Genomic DNA, 21,258 nt, shown 5'->3' with positions numbered 1-21,258 from the left:
AGCCTCATCATAATCGTCCTCATTCATGTTTTCATCATCATCATCATCATCATCATCATCATCATCATCATCATCATCTTCATCAGGAAGTGTTGGATCACACAGCTCAGCATCATCTCTGATGCTCACATCCTTATACTGTGGGTGAATCTGCTTGAGTTTATGCAGTGCTTGCACAAGTTTAGACCAGCTTACAGTCTGAAACAGCTGATGACCTTTGTAAGACAAGCGTCTCTTCAGTTTTATTCTCATGACCTGAGAATTAATTCTCAATCGAGGCAATGCTTCAACAGTTTCCTGTACCTCGGATGGGACACAGACCACATTTCCTCTAATTGCTCTTTGTCTGCCTTTGGGAAGAGGAATGATCTTGGCAAATGGTATGCACTTGGCTATGAGATGTCTCTCCAGTATGTTGAGATCAGACAGTTCAGGTGGAGTATCAGCAAGATCCAGTTTATTGGCAACAGCAAGTGCTGGCATGGATCCATTTTTAAGATGATCGTGGCAGGTGTGACAAATCCACTCTCTCTTTCTCTCATCGGGAACATTGCACTGCTCATTTCTGCAGTTTTCATCACAAACATGAACAAATCTTCCAGTCAAACATGTTGCAACCACATGTGGGTTTTTGACATACTTTGACCTTGTGCAGGGTCGCACTTGGTTTGGAAATGAAGCCTTGAAACAGACAGTACATGGGTATGATGGTCCAGCTTTGATTTGTGATTTGAACACAGATATGGCCTCGTTGATCACACTGTTGTCACTCTCTTGGGTTTGTCTGTTCACCCATCTGTATTTCCTTTTTATTTTCATGGCACATCTCATGTTGTGCATAATCCTGAATGCAAGATTACTTTGATACCTGTCTCGCATTAGTTGTTTCATCAGTTGTCTCTGTCTCTCTCTGAATTCAAAGTTTTCTCGATACCTTTTAGTGATGTAGCTTTTTTTCTCCTCTCTGAAATCAGTATTCTCATAGTAACGTCTTTTTATATATTGTTTTTGTTTTTGTCTAACTTTAGCATTCTCACAGTAACGTCTTTTAACATACTGTTGTTGTTTCTGTCTGAATTCTGCATTCTCACAGTAACGTCTTTTAACATACTGTTGTTGTTTCTGTCTGAATTCTGCATTCTCACAGTAACGTCTTTTAACATACTGTTGTTGTTTCTGTCTGAATTCTGCTGCATTCTCACAGTAACGTCTTTTAACATACTGTTGTTGTTTCTGTCTGAATTCTGCATTCTCACAGTAACGTCTTTTAACATACTGTTGTTGTTTCTGTCTGAATTCTGCATTCTCACAGTAACGTCTTTTAACATACTGTTGTTTTTTCTTTCTGAATTCAGCATTCGCATGGTAACATCTTTTCATATACTGTTGTTTTTTCTGTCTAACTTCAGGATTGTTTTTATATGCCTCGCTTGTGCAAGATTTTTTCTTTTCTTTGTAATCTTTATTTGAAGCATACTTTTGTCGTTCTTTCCTTTTTTGGTTTTCTTTTCTCTGATTTCTGGGTTTCTCTGATGCCATTAATCTTCTTTTCATTTTGTGCCTTTGTTGTTTATTAACTTTTTTCAGTTTTTGTAAAACTATATCAGAAAGGTCACAGGCAGCAACATTGTTTATTGCAGCATTTGATTGACATGAAAAAACATCATTTGATGGAAGCAAATTTAATTCACTGCATAGTTCTTCAGTGGGTATATTAGGAGGTTCATTCTGATCTTCATATGATGTGAACTGAGTCATGTGGACTTCTTTTTGTTTCACCAGTGGTGTACAAATGGACATTTGACAAAAGATGTTCTCAGTCAGATCAGTGGTTGTGTTTCTCCTTGGAGTAGAGGAGTTTGCTTCATCAACAGTTGTATCAGAGTCAGTAGGTGCCACAGTAGTGGCAGCTGTTGGTCTGCAGACTGTGTCTGTGATACTATCACTCAGGTTGACTGTGCTCATACTGTAGAATTGCACAGGCTTCAGTTCATAGGTACAAGAAGGTGATATCTCCATCATTTCATAAGAATCTTGGAGCCTCTTAATCATGTCACTGAGGAGTGTGAATTTCAGCATCACAGCTGTACCACGATTACGTGACCATAGTGCTAGAGGAAGACCACTGGGTGTTCTGGGGTGTGGGTCAAAGAACCCATATTTGCCTGATGTGGATCTGAACACTGCAATACACAATCCACTCATAATCAGTAAGGCATACTGCACATCTGACAACAGGCAGCTCAGTCCTGCTTCTAAGCTGAGAAAGGTATCTACTGCTTCTTCTAAAGGTTCTTCAAATGTCCCATACCGGGAAAGCTGTGTCATGTTGATATGATACATAGACCTGCGAGCATCAACTTTGTCTGGCAGCTCATCGGTTGCCAAATGAATATTTTTAGGAAATCTTTTCTTGGCCTCTTTGTACATCACATCACCTTTATCCAAGACCAGATTAAGGTCAACTGTAGACATGTTTTCATTCTCATGAAGGAATCCAAGAAATGTGAGTGAGTTACATGTGCACTGCTTGTTTCTGGAGTCTCCATATTTAGGATGTGCCTGGCTGTGAGATGCACAGACATGTGTTACAGAGGGCTGGTTTTCAAAGTTCACTTTTTCTGCATGAGATGGTCCTGCCACATCACTGTGACGGCCTCTTTTCACAATATCAGCATAACCCACCTGTGGGGCACTTGAAACCTCATGTTGGTCTCTGTGGTTTACCAGATGTTCATTAAATTCATGCTGCAATCCAGTCTTCACAGCATCTGCATAGGATATCTGTTGTACATGTGCAGGAACATGTTGACCTGCCTGTTTGACACCATCAGCATTGGTCTTTGCAGACACAAAGTCTTCTGCAGAGCTCTGAGGAAAATCACACTCAGCTTGTTCACATGTTGGTACTTTTTGAAACTCATGGAACTTCTTCCAGCGTTGTTTTGCAGCTTGTGACTTTTTCTGCTTTTTTGGCATTTTTACACACCTTTAAGTGTTTCTGTTAGTCTTTAGAAAATGTATTTGAAAAATAAGAGTGGCACACAGCAGATGTTTTCTTTGTCTTTATATTTCAGTTTTTATTTCTCAGAAACAGATGTCTTTGTTTGTTTGACAGTTTGTTCGTCAGTCGAGAGAATAATATGCACTCTCTTTATTGGCTTGGCACAACTTAGCAGCAAGCCCAGAATGAAAAACAGGTAGAGAGAAACTTTAGAAGAGAGAACAGACAGAGCAGGAGAGACACGGCTGGGAAATCACAATCAAACCGTGAATTAGAGTTTTCTTTGTTTGTTCAGTTTGTTCTCAGGTAGAGGCAATATATGCACTCTTTATTGCTTTAATGGCTTGGCGTTTTTCAGCAGCAAGCCAAGAGTGAAAAACAGGTAGAGAGAAAATTTAGAAGAGAGAACAGACAGAGCAGGAGAGACACGGCTTTAAATCAAACCGCAGAGTTTTCTTTGTTTGTTCAGTTTGTTCATAGGTTGAGGCAAAATATGCACTCTTTATTGCTTTATTGGCTTGGCGTTTTTCAGCAGCAAGCCAAGAGTGAAAAACAGGTAGAGAGAAAATTTAGCAGAGAGAACAGACAGAGCAGGAGAGACACGGCTTTAAATCAAACCGCAATAAGATTCTTGGTTTGGCAAAATTTCTCACAAACCACAGAGTGAAATACAGATGGAAAGAAGGCAGAGACAACAGGTGGAGCAGGACAGAGGATAGAGGGGTTGGGGGGTTGGGATGTGAGAGAGAAGACTGGAGATCTGGTCCTTGTTCTTCTTCTGCACACTGTGAACAAAAAACAAGAAAAAATAATAATTTTATTAAAATGATATCACATGGTAATTGTATAAACTAATTGTGACTACTGAAAAAGGACAAAATAAATATACTGCCGTCGGCTGCCACGTGCAAAAAGTTGCATAATTGGGCACTTTTTAAAAGAATAAATATTTAATTAAATTCAGCAATAATATTTTTAAATACAAATATGATTGAGTGAATTGTTAACTAATCACATGTAATGTGCAAAAATGTACGAAAAAAATATTTTAGCCCAATTGTTAAGCTGAACTTATGTGTATTTATTATAAAAATGTATTTAAAAGGTCTAGCACAAAGTTTGAACCCATCACTTTAAAGCTTATATTAGTCAGACTCTTTTTTTTTATTTTGGTGTACTTCTCTAACAGTATGTGCACACCTACCAGGCAAAGCACAGATGTGAGTCAAGTTCCTGAAAGTGTAAGACGAGAAATAACATGTTAGTTGTCTGTACAGTGTTATCAGACTAACAAAAAAACAAAGCCCACACGACATGATACACTGAACTTATAGAAGTGCTAACGCTAGCAGGAATGCTAGCGTTAGCACTTCAGTTAGTGTTAGCACTGCTGGTAGAACTAGCACTCTTACTGTTAAAACTGAGGCACAATGGCAATAATAAAGCTCATTTGTTACTTTTGTCTCACTGACCGCCAATAAATATCACAGGAATATCACAGGAATATTCTTTTTGTCAGTTAAAAACTGCTAAGGCTAGTGTTGGCACTATAGCTAGCGTTAGCATTGATGCTAGCATTAGCATCGAAGCTAGCATTAGCACTGCTACTAACAGCAAAAGTCATGAAGTACTCTTACTGTTAAAACTGAGGCACAATGGCAATAATAAATCTCATTTGTTACTTTTGTCTCACTGACCGCCAATAAATATCACAGGAATATCACAGGAATATTCTTTTTGTCAGTTAACAACTGCTAAGGCTAGTGTTAGCACTATAGCTAGCATTAGCATTGAAGCTAGCGTTAGCATTGAAGCTAGCGTTAGCATTCCTGCTACTAACAGCAAAAGTCATGAAGTACTCTTACTGTTAAAACTGAGGCACAATGGCAATAATAAATCTCATTTGTTACTTTTGTCTCACTGACCGCCAATAAATATCACAGGAATATCACAAGAATATTCTTTTTGTCAGTTAACAACTGCTAAGGCTAATGTTAGCACTATAGCTAGCATTAGCATTGAAGCTAGCGTTAGCACTGCTGCTAACAGCAAAAGTCATAAACCTATATAAATGGTAGCAAAGGTTATTCTTTTTTTGCTTTCTTTATTCTTTGAACTCTGTTGAACTTTAAAAAGACTTGATATGTGAGTTTAAATGTCAAACATGTATTTTTACCATCATAAAATTAAAACAGTGCTGTACTGAGTGTATTGTACTTACCACAGCAGAGAGCAAAGCGGAATGACAACCGTTGGTGTAGTGATTAGTTAAAGACCGATGAGGCGTTCAGGTGGTGCTTGGAAATTTGAGCATCAGTTTGAACATCAATAATGAGCATATATATTTCTCTGTCATAGAGAGACAGAGAAAAAAATACACAAGACTCACCAGCATACAAATTGGTACTTTTTCTCTTTATGTCACTCATTCGCTTATACTCAGGAAAGAGGGCAACTGGCATTAAATGAGCAAATAAAAAGTCATCATCTTGAACTGTTTTATGGATTTTATTTTAAGACTACTTTGAGCGTATTTGTGGGGAGATAAACTAGACAGACTAAAAACAGAGACATTAAATGAGATTAGATTATTTAAAATGTGGGAAAATACACTACAGACAGGTAGATGCTGTGAGCTTTAATTATCCAGTCAGAAAAGATTATTTTAAAGTCATCAACTGACTCAAACTGCCCAGATCTGAAAAACCTGTGTGGAGAAGACAAGTCCACCAATACACAATCAACTTGAATTTAACAGGGCAATAATTCAGGGCTCTATTCAGTTAGCCTATACTAACTACTGACATACTGTTAATCTGTGGCAAAAGCCTGTCAAACCTGTCTTATTGTACCTATTGAAAAAGTTAATCTTACTACAACTGCTTAGATATAACACACATTTTTGATTTAATCTTGGCAGAGTGAGAGAGAGCTTGTTAAGCAGGCAGGTGTGAGCCTGGTTGCTATAGTGACTGCACCCAATGGCTCCATACACACGACACAGACATGCACCTCACTTTTGCTGCTTAAAATGAACAGAAAAGTCAGGCCGAAACAAATCGTTCCCATATGAAAAGTACAAGTCGTATTGACGAAATTCTTTCACCGTGAGTGACAGCAATGTCTAGTCTACTGAATTCTCAGTTTTCATGCCTGTGGAGTTTATTATATGGACGTGGTGACAGTGGAAAGACACCATGCTCTTCTGATTTTCAAACGAACCTTCTGAGCCGTTTTAACATTAGAGTCTATGGAAGAGTTGGAGGGAGGAGGCTGTGCATTGGTGACATTTACGAAAGAACCATAACACCTAGTACAATAGTAAACACATTGGATGAAAGAGGACAGCGATGGCTACGTTTTGAGGGTAAAATCATACCTGTAGAGCAAACGCTGCGGACACAGCAGCAGTTTTAAAAAAGATTTTAAGATTAATTTTTTTGCTCCTCTCACTCTAGCAGTTGAGCTGTCTCACTCTAGCCCCAACATTCCATCCCATACACACCCATTATAAACTCTGAAACGGCTGAAAAAACATCATGAAACTTAAACTGGAACTGAAGAAAAAGTATAATAGATATTGAAAAGATAAATACAAGTTGAATAGTTGAATGTCTTGTCTTCGTTTTAAAGTTTGAATGGTGGCTCTATGTCAATGTATGTGGAAGTAGATACAGTTTAAAGAGGAGGAATTTGAATGAGAATTTGAAGGGTCTCTCCATTGAAATACATTATAAATTTTTGTTAAATAAAGTTGAATAAAATAAAAAATATAAATGTTAAAAATGAGAAAAATAGAAGCAGTGTTGTCCAAAAGAATAGGAATCTAACGGTGTTTGAATGGTTTTTCTAAGTTGAACGGTTTTGAAGGAGATAGATTACAAAAAACGTACGGAATACAGAATAATAATAAATAAACTAGAAAGTGCATTTTCTGAAGAAACTGCAGTGTGAATGCTTGAATCTGAATGTATGCATTGAAATGAAATAATTACTGAATTTAAGTTAAAAATTTTGAATGAGATTTAAAAAAAAACCCCGAATTTAACCTGAAAACAAAAGTGCTGAACTGCTAAAAGCTGAAGGTTACACAGAAGAAGAAGTTGGATAAAAGCTGAAAATGTTTTAATTGTAAATTAGAAAAACCTAAGAAATGAGAAAAGAACATTTAGAGTCAGAAAACATCTGAAAGAATATTAAAAGGTCATATTCTTTGAATCACTGAATGACTAAAATGTGATCCCTCCACTTGGACCCACACAGTTTAAAAAGTTTACATCTCTGAGCTTTGAAAGACAAGATGTTGGAAAAAGAACAACGATGGCGACGTTTTGAGGGTAAAATGATGGCTTTAACACTGTGGACACAGCAGCAGTTGAAAGAGAAGTGTTTAAGATGAATTTTGGCAGAGTGGCAGAGAGAGCTCGTTAAGCAGGCAGGTGTGAGCCTGGTTGCTATAGTGACCGCACCCAATGGCTCCATACACACGCACACAGACATGCACCTCACTTTTGCTGCTTAAAATGAACAGAAAAGTCAGGCCGAAACAAATCGTTCCCAAATGAAAAGTAAAAGTCGTATTGACAAAATTCTTTCACCGTGAGCGACAGCAATGTCTAGTCTACCAAATTCTCAGTTTTCATGTCTGTGGAGTTTATTATATGGACATGGTGACAGTGGAAAGACACCATGCTCTTCTGATTTTCAAACGAACCTTCTGAGCCATTTTAACATTAGAGTCTATGGAACAGTTGGAGGGAGGAGGCTGTGCATTGGTGACATTTATGAAAGAACCATAACACCTAGGACAATAGTAAACACATTGGATGAAAGAGGACAGCCATGGCTACGTTTTGAGGGTAAAATCATACCTGTAGAGCAAACGCTGTGGACACAGCAGCAGTTTTAAAAAAGATTTTAAGATTAATTTTTTTGCTCCTCTCACTCTAGCAGTTGAGCTGCCTCACTCTAGCCCCAACATTCCGTCCCATACACACCCATTATAAACTCTGAAACGGGTGAAAAAACATCATGAAACTTAAACTGGAACTGAAGAAAAAGTATAATAGATATTGAAAAGATAAATACAAGTTGAATAGTTGAATGTCTTGTCTTCGTTTTAAAGTTTGAATGGTGGCTCTATGTGAACGTATGTTGAAGTAGTAAGAGTTTAAAAATTAGTAAGTTGAATGAGAATTTGAAGGGTCTCCCCATTGAAATACATGGGAAATTTTTGTTGAATAAAGTTGAATAAAATTAAAAATATAAATGTTAAAAATGAGAAAAATACAAGCAATCATGTCCAAAATAATAGGAATCTAACGATGTTTGAATGGTTTTTCTAAGTTGAACGGTTTTGAAGGAGTAGGCTTTCAAAAAACGTACGGAATAGATAAAATATAATAATAAAGATTAGAAGAACAATACTGTGAATGCTTTTCAAGCATTCACACTAAAAAATAGAATAAAGATTAGAAGAACAATACTGTGAATGCTTTTCAAGCATTCACACTAATAAAGATTAGAAGAACAATACTGTGAATGCTTTTCAAGCATTCACACTAACTAGAAAGTGCATTTTCTGAAGAAACTGCAGTGTGAATGCTTGAATCTGAATGTATGCACTGAAATGAATTAATTACTGAATTTAAGTTAAAAATCTTGAATGAGATTAAAAAAAAAACCCGAATTTAACCTGAAAACAAAAGTGCTGAGCTGCTAAAAGCTGAAGGTTACACAGCAGAAGAAGTTGGAAAAAAGCTGAAAATGTTTTAATTGTAAATTAGAAAACCCTAAGAAATGAGAAAAGAACATTTAGAGTCAGAAAACATCTGAAAGAATATTAAAAGTTCATATTCTTTGAATCACTGAATGACTCAAATGTGATCCCTCCACTTGGACCCACACAGTTTAAAAAGTTTACATCTCTGAGCTTTGAAAGACAAGATGTTGGAAAAAGAACAACGATGGCGACGTTTTGAGGGTAAAATGATGGCTTTAACACTGTGGACACAGCAGCAGTTGAAAGAGAAGTGTTTAATATGAATCTTGGCAGAGTGGCAGGCAGAGCTCGTTAAGCAGGCAGGTGTGAGCCTGGTTGCTATAGTGACCGCACCCAATGGCTCCATACACACGTACACAGACATGCACCTCACTTTTGCTGCTTAAAATGAACAGAAAAGTCAGGCCGAAACAAATCGTTCCCAAATGAAAAGTAAAAGTCGTATTGACAAAATTCTTTCACCGTGAGCGACAGCAGCTTCTAGTCTACTGAATTCTCAGTTTTCATGCCTGTGGAGTTTATTATATGGATGTGGTGACAGTGGAAAGACACCATGCTCTTCTGATTTTCAAACGAACCTTCTGAGCCATTTTAACATTAGAGTCTATGGAAGAGTTGGAGGGAGGAGGCTGTGCATTGGTGACATTTATGAAAGAACCATAACACCTAGTACAATAGTAAACACATTGGATGAAAGAGGACAGCCATGGCTACGTTTTGAGGGTAAAATCATACCTGTAGAGCAAACGCTGTGGACACAGCAGCAGTTTTAAAAAAGATTTTAAGATTAATTTTTTTGCTCCTCTCACTCTAGCAGTTGAGCTGCCTCACTCTAGCCCCAACATTCCGTCCCATACACACCCATTATAAACTCTGAAACGGGTGAAAAAACATCATGAAACTTAAACTGGAACTGAAGAAAAAGTATAATAGATATTGAAAAGATAAATACAAGTTGAATAGTTGAATGTCTTGTCTTCGTTTTAAAGTTTGAATGGTGGCTCTATGTGAACGTATGTTGAAGTAGTAAGAGTTTAAAAATGAGTAAGTTGAATGAGAATTTGAAGGGTCTCCCCATTGAAATACATGGGAAATTTTTGTTGAATAAAGTTGAATAAAATTAAAAATATAAATGTTAAAAATGAGAAAAATAGAAGCAATGTTGTCCAAAATAATAGGAATCTAACGATGTTTGAATGGTTTTTCTAAGTTGAACGGTTTTGAAGGAGTAGGCTTTCAAAAAACGTACGGAAAAATAAAATATAATAACTAGAAAGTGCATTTTCTGAAGAAACTGCAGTGTGAATGCTTGAATCTGAATGTATGCACTGAAATGAATTAATTGCTGAATGTTAAGTTAAAAATTCTGAATGAGCTGGAAAATACAGAATTTTTAAAGTGAAAACAAAAGTGCAGAACTTTTGAAAGCTGATGTTCACACAGAAGAAGTTGGAAAAAAGCTAAACATGTTTAAAATGTAAATAATAAAAAAATGAGTAATGACAAAAGAAAATTTAGAGTCAGAAAATCTCTGAATGAATATTAAAAGTTCAAATTCTTCTAACTGAAATGAACTTAAAAGATGAACAAAAATTCTGGAGAAAATGCAAACTTTAATATACAGCATAATGTTTTTCAGACATATACACATGTGTATATCATGTTTAATAGTATTACATACATCAATTTGTTTTGTATGTCATAGAAAATAACATAAAAATCTTAAGTCATATTTTACAGCTTCTTTCTGAAAAGGACTAGTAGAATAAATAAAAATAACTAAATTAAATAACTAAATAAAAAATAATAAGCAAGATATGAAATACATGAAAATTCAACTTTTAAAACCACAATCCTGAACCTTTAAATTGTGTTGGTTTCTTAGAACATGGCTGAACAGCTGTTTCTATCGTCCTACTTAATCTGTCTACACATCTTTTTATTACTCATTCTTCTTTATGTTTTAATGTAAACAGAGTCCACACAGTGGTAAAAGAGAACTGTATAGAGATTTTTGAGTAAACTCAAATGAAAGCCTAAGGTGGTGACACAGTTTAACACGTGCAAATAATCAAATAAACACATTAGTCCTTTTTGTGAACATGGATAAATAAGTATCAATACAGCATTGTTCAGCCATGCCACTAAATGCTTTTTTACACATTGTTTTAACCTGGGCTCAGACACAAAGTCCCAAAATTAGTTAGTCCCTGACTTTGAGTTGTGGTTATGACTAATTATTATACACAAGGCTTTATCTATCTAAACTCTAAGTACACAAATATGAAAAAAAAACCTATACTTACCAGCTGATACCCCACACTACACACTAGGTGTGCCATGTGACCTGAAACTTTGGTACAAAATCATCATAATCATTCTGTTAACACTGTTTTTTAACACTGTTTGTGTTGCTGTTCAGCAGTTTAAAATGTTTTAGATTGGATTACATGGAATGAATTTGAATTTTCTTGGGGGGTTTTGTGTGTGTTTTGTTCTTAACAGATTTTTTCTTCCATAACGTTGAATTCCAGTTACCACATTTCTGGTCATATGACATCCCGAGTGCCCACTTAAAAAAATCCCCACAGTTAATTCAACATTAAAACAAAATAAAAATATGTTAAATAAATAAAGGTTTGCTCTGTGATGAAATACTAAATAAGCATACATTGTACAGAGCACTAACAATGACAACAATCCTTTAGCCTGTTGATCAGAGAGAGGCAGTCATTATGTCCATTTAAAACCTGTAATCACAGAGCACAACGTTTCTGTGAAACTATGAAGTCCCATATGATCCTCATCACGTCCAGTGACTTCAGAGTGGATCCTCCCTGTCATCCGGCCAGTGTTTGATGTGTGGCAAGCAGCACAGAAGCAGGATAGCTGAGGACTTTAAAAGAAGAGCAGAAAACGGGAACATATGTAGTTGTAAATGTAAATATCAGTGATACTTGTCTTGTCAAAGGGAATAAAATAATGAAAATGTTAACTTACACACTCATTTAGGGAGGATCTTGACACTGCACAGAGGAGGCACAGTCAGTCTGACAATGATGGTGATCTCCAGGGATGTTTTCCTGCAGCAACATTCCTGCCAACTGGCCGTATGATCCAGAGTAGTTGGTTTGTAATAAACAGAAAGGTGTATATGTTAGGTAGTGTGCACTCAGAGCTGGTCCTAAGAAACAAACACATCCTGTAATAAACTGAATACCTGTAGTAGTGCTGCTGCAAATATGAAGCCCTTCTATCATGAGTGGTTTCAAAGAAGGTGTTTTGGAGGCTCAGTCACAGAAACTGTGCAGTCTGTTCAGTCCTGAGTGTCTCGGCTCTGAAGGGGATGGATCACAGAGGGAAACACCTGAGTACAGACATTACAATACACTCTAACACTCCTAAGGTCAAGTGAAAACACAATTTAAACACTTCACAAAGAATGAATACATGTTTTCATGGAAATAATGTCATTAACCCTTTTTGTTGTTAGTAAATCTCACCGACTGCTTGTGGGACAAGCTAGAAGGAAGACTTATCACAGAATCTCTCCTGTGCTCCAGATGTGAAGTCTCACGCTCTGATCGTATGGCGATGAAGATGGTGATGATGAAGTTTCTCTGATCTGTGGCATTACAGTTTCTGGCTGCTATGTGCTTCACATTGTTGGATTTTACATGTGAAGATTGGAGAAGACACAGGAGGACTGTGTCTTGCTTAAAAAAAAAAAAAAGAAAAAAAAAAGGAAACCTAACAGGAAAGGAACCCCCCCCCCCCTCAACTCCCACCGTACCCCCCCCCCCCCCCCCCTCCCACTCAACTCCCCAACCTCACACCATCAAATGTCTATACAAATGTAGGGTATCATCTGGTAACAGAAAGCAAGTGTAACATATGCACTACATATGTAACACTGCTGAAACATTTCTGGCCAGAAATGTGCAGTTATCAACCCAGACCCACCCTGATGATTGCACTGGCCAGAAACATGATAAAAGCTCATAAAAATTTATGTTTCATAGAAAAATTTGTCCAAAAATATAATTGTGTACTTTTGAAAAAGTTTAAAGTTTATAACAAACCAAAATAATAATATTTTTGTAAATAGTATTTCAAAATAGAGGCACACATAAAGTGGCTTAACTGTCATTATTGCTGTAATTAGGTTTGTTTGTTTGTTTGTTTGTTTGTTTGTTTTTTTAAAAAGCAACCTTTAGTCATTATTGTTCTCTCAGAAACAATGAAGAAGCTGTTGAACATTTATGTTTTGTGTGGGCAATCCTCTGGTCCACCCTCCCTCCCTCCCAGCCACAGTGAGACTGGGGCAGCCTGGCAGGATGTTGAAGCCTGGCTGCAGAGAGGATATGCCTACACTATTCATTTTAAACTGCTATATTTGATTTTTCTGACATTTATAGGTTACTGTTAGTGAATTTTAGATTTTCTGTAATAAATAAAATTGTCATCAAACATTATACTGCAATGCAGGGCGTCAACTTTTAAATATCGCTCTACTTTCTTAAGTCATTCAAAAATATAGATATTACTTACTGTATTCAAAGATCTAGATCATGAATCATCACAGGACAATACACAGTATACTGGGTCATGGTAACTATGGTATGTCTTCATGACTCCAGAATGGAGACATCGATCTGACTGAGAAATGAAAATTAGGTCAAGCAGTGTGTTCTTCTCTGTGGTAGGGGCAGTGATGACCTGTGCGTATCCCCTAGACTCAAACAGCTCCAGGATTGGTTTGTTTGCACTGGATAAAACATTCTCATTAAAATCACCACAAACTATGATGGGATGACAGTCCATGATCTCCAATGAGTCTAATAGGCTTACCAGGTTTTTCAGGAATGGCCTCAGAGTGTAGTCTGGAGGTCTGTATACAACTGCAATCAGAGCACTGACTGGTGCTTCAACCTTTAAAGCCAGAAATTCAAGGTCAGTTACATTATGGATGTACTGTTTTTCATGCACTTGAATGTCACTTTTCACATAAACAGCAACTCCACCACCACTTCTGTTTGCCATCTGGGGAAAGTTTGTGTAGGACAGGTGTCTGTTGCGTTTGAACAAATTGTAATTTTCCAAGTGGAGACTCTCTGCGACAAAAGAGCCCCGCAGGTGTGTTTCTGTTAGGCACAAAACATCTGCTAGACACAATTCATGGTGACTTTTGATGTCATTAATGTGAGCTGGCAGTCCCTCTGTATTATGATGAACAATGGTGAAAACCTCTGACCTGCTCAGTGTTTGCCTCACGTGTAGAAGAGGCATCATGTCATCAAGGTTGGCTTGTCTCATGTTCTCAAGCGCTGCAGTGATTTCTGGGTTGGTGAATATTTTTTTCTCTTCCATATCAAGAAGATACAGTCCACTGAGAGACGTCACTCTACTGACAGCTACGTAGGCCATGCCGGGCTCAAAAATGCTCTTAAGAGAGACAACAGCTGATGTAGTTGTCATACCCTGTACCTTATGTATTGTACATGCAAAGGCCAGCTTCACTGGGAACTGTCTTCGTACCACTCCTTTCTGCTTCAGATTCTCCTCTGCTCTCTCAATGTACACCATGTCGTCTGCTGGTGTGCGGTTATTCTTTCCAGATGTCTCATTATCCATTTTAAGTCCAAGCTTGATGATGTGTTGGTCGTTTTCAGAGTGAACTACTCTAAGTAGTATTCCAAAAGCTCCATTAACCAAACCATTTTGTATGTCAATGTTTCTGGTGAGCATGACACGAGCTCCTTCTGCAACTTTCAGTGTGTCTGGTAACTCGTTTTTACCTCCTTTCAATGGTCTGTCTTGAAGTGCCATTCTGCCAGTTCTAGGATCTTTTCTATAATCATCTGCATGGATGTCAATGATATGAGTGTGGAGCAGAGCCAGTGTTGCAGAGTTGTGTGCATCCACTTCTTTATTAGTTGCAAAAATGTGCAACGCATCAGTTGGACAAAGGGCTGGTTCAGTTATGGCCTGTGACAACAAATTTCTATCTGCTTCGCAAAGCTCATCCAACTTTCCTTTCACACGAATTCTGTTCAGCATCTCTGCAAAGACAACATCATCTTTCTGACGCATAATCTCAGTCAGAGTGATCATCTGAAAATGCTCCCGCCACAGGTCGATCTCAGACGGGTCGTGCACACAGAGAGGTTTAGACTGTCGCACTGGGGGTAGCTGATAGAAGTCTCCGACAGCAATGACTGACATGCCTCCAAAGGGTCTCCGAGTCCCTTTGATCTGTTTGAGTCTTGCATCTACATATGCAAACAGATGTCTTGACACCATAGACACTTCGTCAATGACGATTATTTCAGCATTCAAAAGTTCTGATCTGACTTCATCCAGCTGATTGCCAAGTCCCTGAATGGGAGGTTTTAAGCTTCTAGGCAGCTTGAGAAGAGAATGCAGTGTTGTTCCAGAAATGTTAAAAGCTGCAGTCCCAGTGAAAGCAGTTAACAGGACAGTGGGTTTTGATATGTCAACGTCGTCTGCATATCTGGGCACTTTGCTCAGTATCTTAGATGCTTCTGAGTAGATGCATTTGATAAGATGTGATTTTCCTGTTCCAGCACCACCATTAATATAAAAGAAAAACTGCTCTGGATTTAGAGCACAGACTCTTTTAATGCACCAGTCTCTAACTGCATAAAATATGCAGGCTTGCTTCTTGTTCAGATTCTGAAACATCTGACGTAACAATGTGGGATCAATAGCAGGGGGTTCCCTGATGGCTCTGACTTCTGTTGAAGCATCAGCCTGACGGCTGTAGTCGGGCACATCTTCCTGTTCATTTTCATTGTCTCGCTCTCTTTCTTGTTCAACAAGTGGCAACCTTACGAGATCTGATTCAGGTGCCAGATTACACCATTCGTCAGTCACACCTCTGTTCTGCTCATATTCCTCAACAGCGCTCTCGATCTCCTCACTGTTTTTCTCATATTTTTCTCTGTTTCTTTTGACAATGTGTTGCACGTACTCAAGACGGTCAGTACCTGGCAGCTGTACACAGCCAGCACCATAGAAAGCCTGATAGGTTGGCAACGATGGTGTTTTCAGTTCGTGGTCTGAACGATGAGGAAGGTACAGTTTAAGCAGTCTTCCGTAATATTGCTCTGGATGTTTTTCTTGTGAGCAGCGGTGAAATCTGATGATAGCAGGCTTATTGTTTTTGCGCCTTTGCACAAACCCCATCTCATTGAGAAGGGGCAAAACATCTTTACCTTTTTTCTGTTGGCCATAGACAATCCTGCAAGTAGCAGCAAAGTCTGCCATGCACATCTCCTCATACTCTGGTGTTTCAGGTCTGGCTTTGTATTTGTCATTCAAAGATGTCATCCAAACATTGGAAGACTCAGGTGTTGTGTTGTCCAGAACTGACAGGGGACGACTCATTTTCATGTATTAACATCCAAAAGAATAGGAATCTAACGGTGTTTGAATGGTTTTTCTAAGTTGAACGGTTTTCAAGTTATAGGATTACAAAAAACGTACGGAATACAGAATAAAATATAATAATAATAACTAGAAAGTGCATTTTCTGAAGAAACTGCAGTGTGAATGCTTGAATCTGAATGTATGCACTGAAATGAATTAATTGCTGAATTTTGAGTTAAAAATATTGAATGAGATTAAAAAAAAAAAAAAAAAACCCGAATTTAACCTGAAAACAAAGGTGCTGAACTGCTAAAAGCTGAAGGTTACACAGAAGAAGGAGTTGGAAAAAAAACTGAAAATGTTTTAAATGTCAATTAGAAAACCCTAAGAAATGAGAAAAGAACATTTAGAGTCAGAAAACATCTGAATGAATATCAAAAGGTCATATTCTTTGAATCACTGAATGACTCAAATGTGATCCCTCCACTTTGATCCACACAGTTTAAAAAGTTTAAATGCCTGAGCTTTGAAAGACACGGTGTTGGAAAGAGAACAATAATGGCGACAATTTGAGGGTAAAATGATGGCTTTAACACTGTGGACACAGCAGCAGTTGAAAGAGAAGTGCTTAAGATGAATCTTGGCACAGTGGCAGGCAGAGCTCGTTAAGCAGGCAGGTGTGAGCCTGGTTGCTATAGTGACTGCACCCAATGGCTCCATACACACGACACAGACATGCACCTCACTTTTGCTGCTTAAAATGAACAGAAAAGTCAGGCCCAAACAAATTCTTCCCAAATGAAAAGTACATGTCGTATTGACAAAATTCTTTCACCGTGAGCGACAGCCATGTCTAGTCTACCTAATTCTCAGTTTTCATGCCTGTGGAGTTTATTATATGGACGTGGTGACAGTGTAAAGACACCATGCTCTTCTGATTTTCAAACGAACCTTCTGAGCCATTTTAACATTAGAGTCTATGGAAGAGTTGGAGGGAGGAGGCTGTGCATTGGTGACATTTATGAAAGAACCATAACACCTAGTACAATAGTAAACACATTGGATGAAAGAGGACAGCCATGGCTACGTTTTGAGGGTAAAATCATACCTGTAGAGCAAACGCTGTGGACACAGCAGCAGTTTTAAAAAAGATTTTAAGATTAATTTTTTTGCTCCTCTCACTCTAGCAGTTGAGCTGTCTCACTCTAGCCCCAACATTCCGTCCCATACACACCCATTATAAACTCTGAAACGGGTGAAAAAACATCATGAAAGTTAAACTGGAACTGAAGAAAAAGTATAATAGATATTGAAAAGATAAATACAAGTTGAATAGTTGAATGTCTTGTCTTCGTTTTAAAGTTTGAATGGTGGCTCTATGTCAATGTATGTGGAAGTAGTAAGAGTTTAAAAATGAGTAAGTTGAATGAGGATTTGAAGGGTCTCCCCATTGAAATACATTATAAATTTTTGTTGAATAAAGTTGAATAAAATTAAAAATATAAATGTTAAAAATATGAAAAATAGAAGCAGTGTTGTCCAAAAGAATAGGAATCTAACGGTGTTTGAATGGTTTTTCTAAGTTGAACGGTTTTGAAGGAGTAGGCTTTGAAAAAACGTACGGAAAAATAAAATATAATAATAATAATAACTAGAAAGTGCATTTTCTGAAGAAACTGCAGTGTGAATGCTTGAATCTGAATGTATGCATTGAAATGAAATAATTACTGAATTTAAGTTAAAAATTTTGAATGAGATTAAAAAAAAAAAACAAAAAAAACCCCGAATTTAACCTGAAAACAAAGGTGCTGAACTGCTAAAAGCTGAAGGTTACACAGAAGGAGGAGTTGGAAAAAAACTGAAAATGTTTTAAATGTAAATTAGAAAACCCTAAGAAATGAGAAAAGAACATTTAGAGTCAGAAAACATCTGAATGAATATTAAAAGGTCATATTCTTTGAATCACTGAATGACTCAAATGTGATCCCTCCACTTTGATCCACACAGTTTAAAAAGTTTAAATGCCTGAGCTTTGATAGACACGGTGTTGGAAAGAGAACAATAATGGCGACAATTTGAGGGTAAAATGATGGCTTTAACACTGTGGACACAGCAGCAGTTGAAAGAGAAGTGCTTAAGATGAATCTTGGCACAGTGGCAGGCAGAGCTCGTTAAGCAGGCAGGTGTGAGCCTGGTTGCTATAGTGACTGCACCCAATGGCTCCATACACACGTACACAGACATGCACCTCACTTTTGCTGCTTAAAATGAACAGAAAAGTCAGGCCCAAACAAATTCTTCCCAAATGAAAAGTACATGTCGTATTGACAAAATTCTTTCACCGTGAGCGACAGCCATGTCTAGTCTACCTAATTCTCAGTTTTCATGCCTGTGGAGTTTATTATATGGACGTGGTGACAGTGGAAAGACACCATGCTCTTCTGATTTTCAAACGAACCTTCTGAGCCATTTTAACATTAGAGTCTATGGAAGAGTTGGAGGGAGGAGGCTGTGCATTGGTGACATTTATGAAAGAACCATAACACCTAGTACAATAGTAAACACATTGGATGAAAGAGGACAGCCATGGCTACGTTTTGAGGGTAAAATCATACCTGTAGAGCAAACGCTGTGGACACAGCAGCAGTTTTAAAAAAGATTTTAAGATTAATTTTTTTGCTCCTCTCACTCTAGCAGTTGAGCTGTCTCACTCTAGCCCCAACATTCCGTCCCATACACACCCATTATAAACTCTGAAACGGGTGAAAAAACATCATGGAACTTAAACTGGAACTGAAGAAAAAGTATAATAGATATTGAAAAGATAAATACAAGTTGAATAGTTGAATGTCTTGTCTTCGTTTTAAAGTTTGAATGGTGGCTCTATGTCAATGTATGTGGAAGTAGTAAGAGTTTAAAAATGAGTAAGTTGAATGAGGATTTGAAGGGTCTCCCCATTGAAATACATTATAAATTTTTGTTGAATAAAGTTGAATAAAATTAAAAATATAAATGTTAAAAATATGAAAAATAGAAGCAGTGTTGTCCAAAAGAATAGGAATCTAACGGTGTTTGAATGGTTTTTCTAAGTTGAACGGTTTTGAAGGAGTAGGATTACAAAAAACGTACGGAATAGATAAAATATAATAATAACTAGAAAGTGCATTTTCTGAAGAAACTGCAGTGTGAATGCTTGAATCTGAATGTATGCATTGAAATGAAATAATTACTGAATTTAAGTTAAAAATTTTGAATGAGATTAAAAAAAAAACCCGAATTTAACCTGAAAACAAAAGTGCTGAACTGCTAAAAGCTGAAGGTTACACAGAAGAAGAAGTTGGAAAAAAGCTGAAAATGTTTTAATTGTAAATTAGAAAAACCTAAGAAATGAGAAAAGAACATTTAGAGTCAGAAAACATCTGAAAGAATATTAAAAGGTCATATTCTTTGAATCACTGAATGACTAAAATGTGATCCCTCCACTTTGATCCACACAGTTTAAAAAGTTTAAATGCCTGAGCTTTGAAAGATACGGTGTTGGAAAGAGAACAATAATGGCGACAATTTGAGGGTAAAATGATGGCTGTAACACTGTGGACACAGCAGCAGTTGAAAGAGAAGTGCTTAAGATGAATCTTGGTACAGTGGCAGGCAGAGCTCGTTAAGCAGGCAGGTGTGAGCCTGGTTGCTATAGTGACTGCACCCAATGGCTCCATACACACGACACAGACATGCGCCTCACTTTTGCTGCTTAAAATGAACAGAAAAGTCAGGCCGAAACAAATCGTTCCCAAATGAAAAGTAAAAGTCGTATTGACAAAATTCTTTCACCGTGAGCGACAGCAGCTTCTAGTCTACTGAATTCTCAGTTTTCATGCCTGTGGAGTTTATTATATGGACGTGGTGACAGTGGAAAGACACCATGCTCTTCTGATTTTCAAACCAACCTTCTGAGCCAATTTAACATTAGAGTCTATGGAAGAGTTGGAGGGAGGAGGCTGTGCATTGGTGACATTTATGAAAAAACCATAACACCTAGTACAATAGTAAACACATTGGATGAAAGAGGACAGCGATGGCTACGTTTTGAGGGTAAAATCATACCTGTAGAGCAAACGCTGCGGACACAGCAGCAGTTTTAAAAAAGATTTTAAGATTAATTTTTTTGCTCCTCTCACTCTAGCAGTTGAGCTGCCTCACTCTAGCCCCAACATTCCGTCCCATACACACCCATTATAAACTCTGAAACGGGTGAAAAAACATCATGAAACTTAAACTGGAACTGAAGAAAAAGTATAATAGATATTGAAAAGATAAATACAAGTTCAATAGTTGAATGTCTTGTCTTTGTTTTAAAGTTTGAATGGTGGCTCTATGTCAACGTATGTGGAAGTAGTAAGAGTTTAAAAATGAGTAAGTTGAATGAGGATTTGAAGGGTCTCCCCATTGAAATACATTATAAATTTTTGTTGAATAAAGTTGAATAAAATTAAAAATATAAATGTTAAAAATGAGAAAAATAGAAGCAGTCATGTCCAAAAGAATAGGAATCTAACGGTGTTTGAATGGTTTTTCTAAGTTGAACGGTTTTGAAGGAGTTAGATGCCAAAAAACGTACGGAATATATAATAATAACTAGAAAGTGCATTTTCTGAAGAAACTGCAGTGTGAATGCTTGAATCTGAATGTATGCACTGAAATGAATTAATTGCTGAATTTTGAGTTAAAAATATTGAATGAGATTAAAAAAAAAAGTCCGAATTTATACTGAAAACAAAAGTGCTGAACTGCTAAAAGCTGAAGGTTAGACAGAAGAAGAAGTTGGAAAAAAGCTGAAAATGTTTTAATTGTAAATTAGAAAACCCTAAGAAATGAGAAAAGAACATTTAGAGTCAGAAAACATCTGAAAGAATATTAAAAGTTCATATTCTTTGAATCACTGAATGACTCAAATGTGATCCCTCCACTTTGATCCACACAGTTTAAAAAGTTTAAATGCCTGAGCTTTGAAAGACACGGTGTTGGAAAGAGAACAATAATGGCGACAATTTGAGGGTAAAATTATGGCTGTAACACTGTG

The 21,258-nt window shown here is 37.2% G+C and overlaps 1 protein-coding gene and 2 long non-coding RNA genes across 3 annotated transcripts in view; 1 reads left to right on the top strand and 2 right to left on the bottom strand.

Annotated features, from left to right (window-relative positions):
- LOC309700493 (uncharacterized protein) overlaps window positions 1-21,258 on the top strand; it is a 2,098,293-nt gene that overhangs the window by 562,185 nt on the left and 1,514,850 nt on the right. The gene's annotated exons all lie outside the window — the stretch shown is intronic.
- On the bottom strand, window positions 3,053-5,363 carry LOC309701366. Its single transcript, XR_014274957.1, has 3 exons — window positions 5,226-5,363; window positions 4,209-4,237; window positions 3,053-3,789 (listed from the first exon to the last, which is right to left on the bottom strand). It is a non-coding gene; the product is annotated as an uncharacterized lncRNA (long non-coding RNA).
- Window positions 11,329-12,509, bottom strand: LOC309701476. Its single transcript, XR_014275004.1, has 3 exons — window positions 12,007-12,509; window positions 11,787-11,890; window positions 11,329-11,682 (listed from the first exon to the last, which is right to left on the bottom strand). It is a non-coding gene; the product is annotated as an uncharacterized lncRNA (long non-coding RNA).

This window comes from Aulonocara stuartgranti, assembly GCF_965226115.1.
Source record: "Aulonocara stuartgranti genome assembly, chromosome: 3".
Taxonomy (NCBI): domain Eukaryota; kingdom Metazoa; phylum Chordata; class Actinopteri; order Cichliformes; family Cichlidae; genus Aulonocara; species Aulonocara stuartgranti.
Note: the sequence above shows the minus strand (reverse complement) of the source record. Positions and strands in the feature narration are given on the sequence as shown.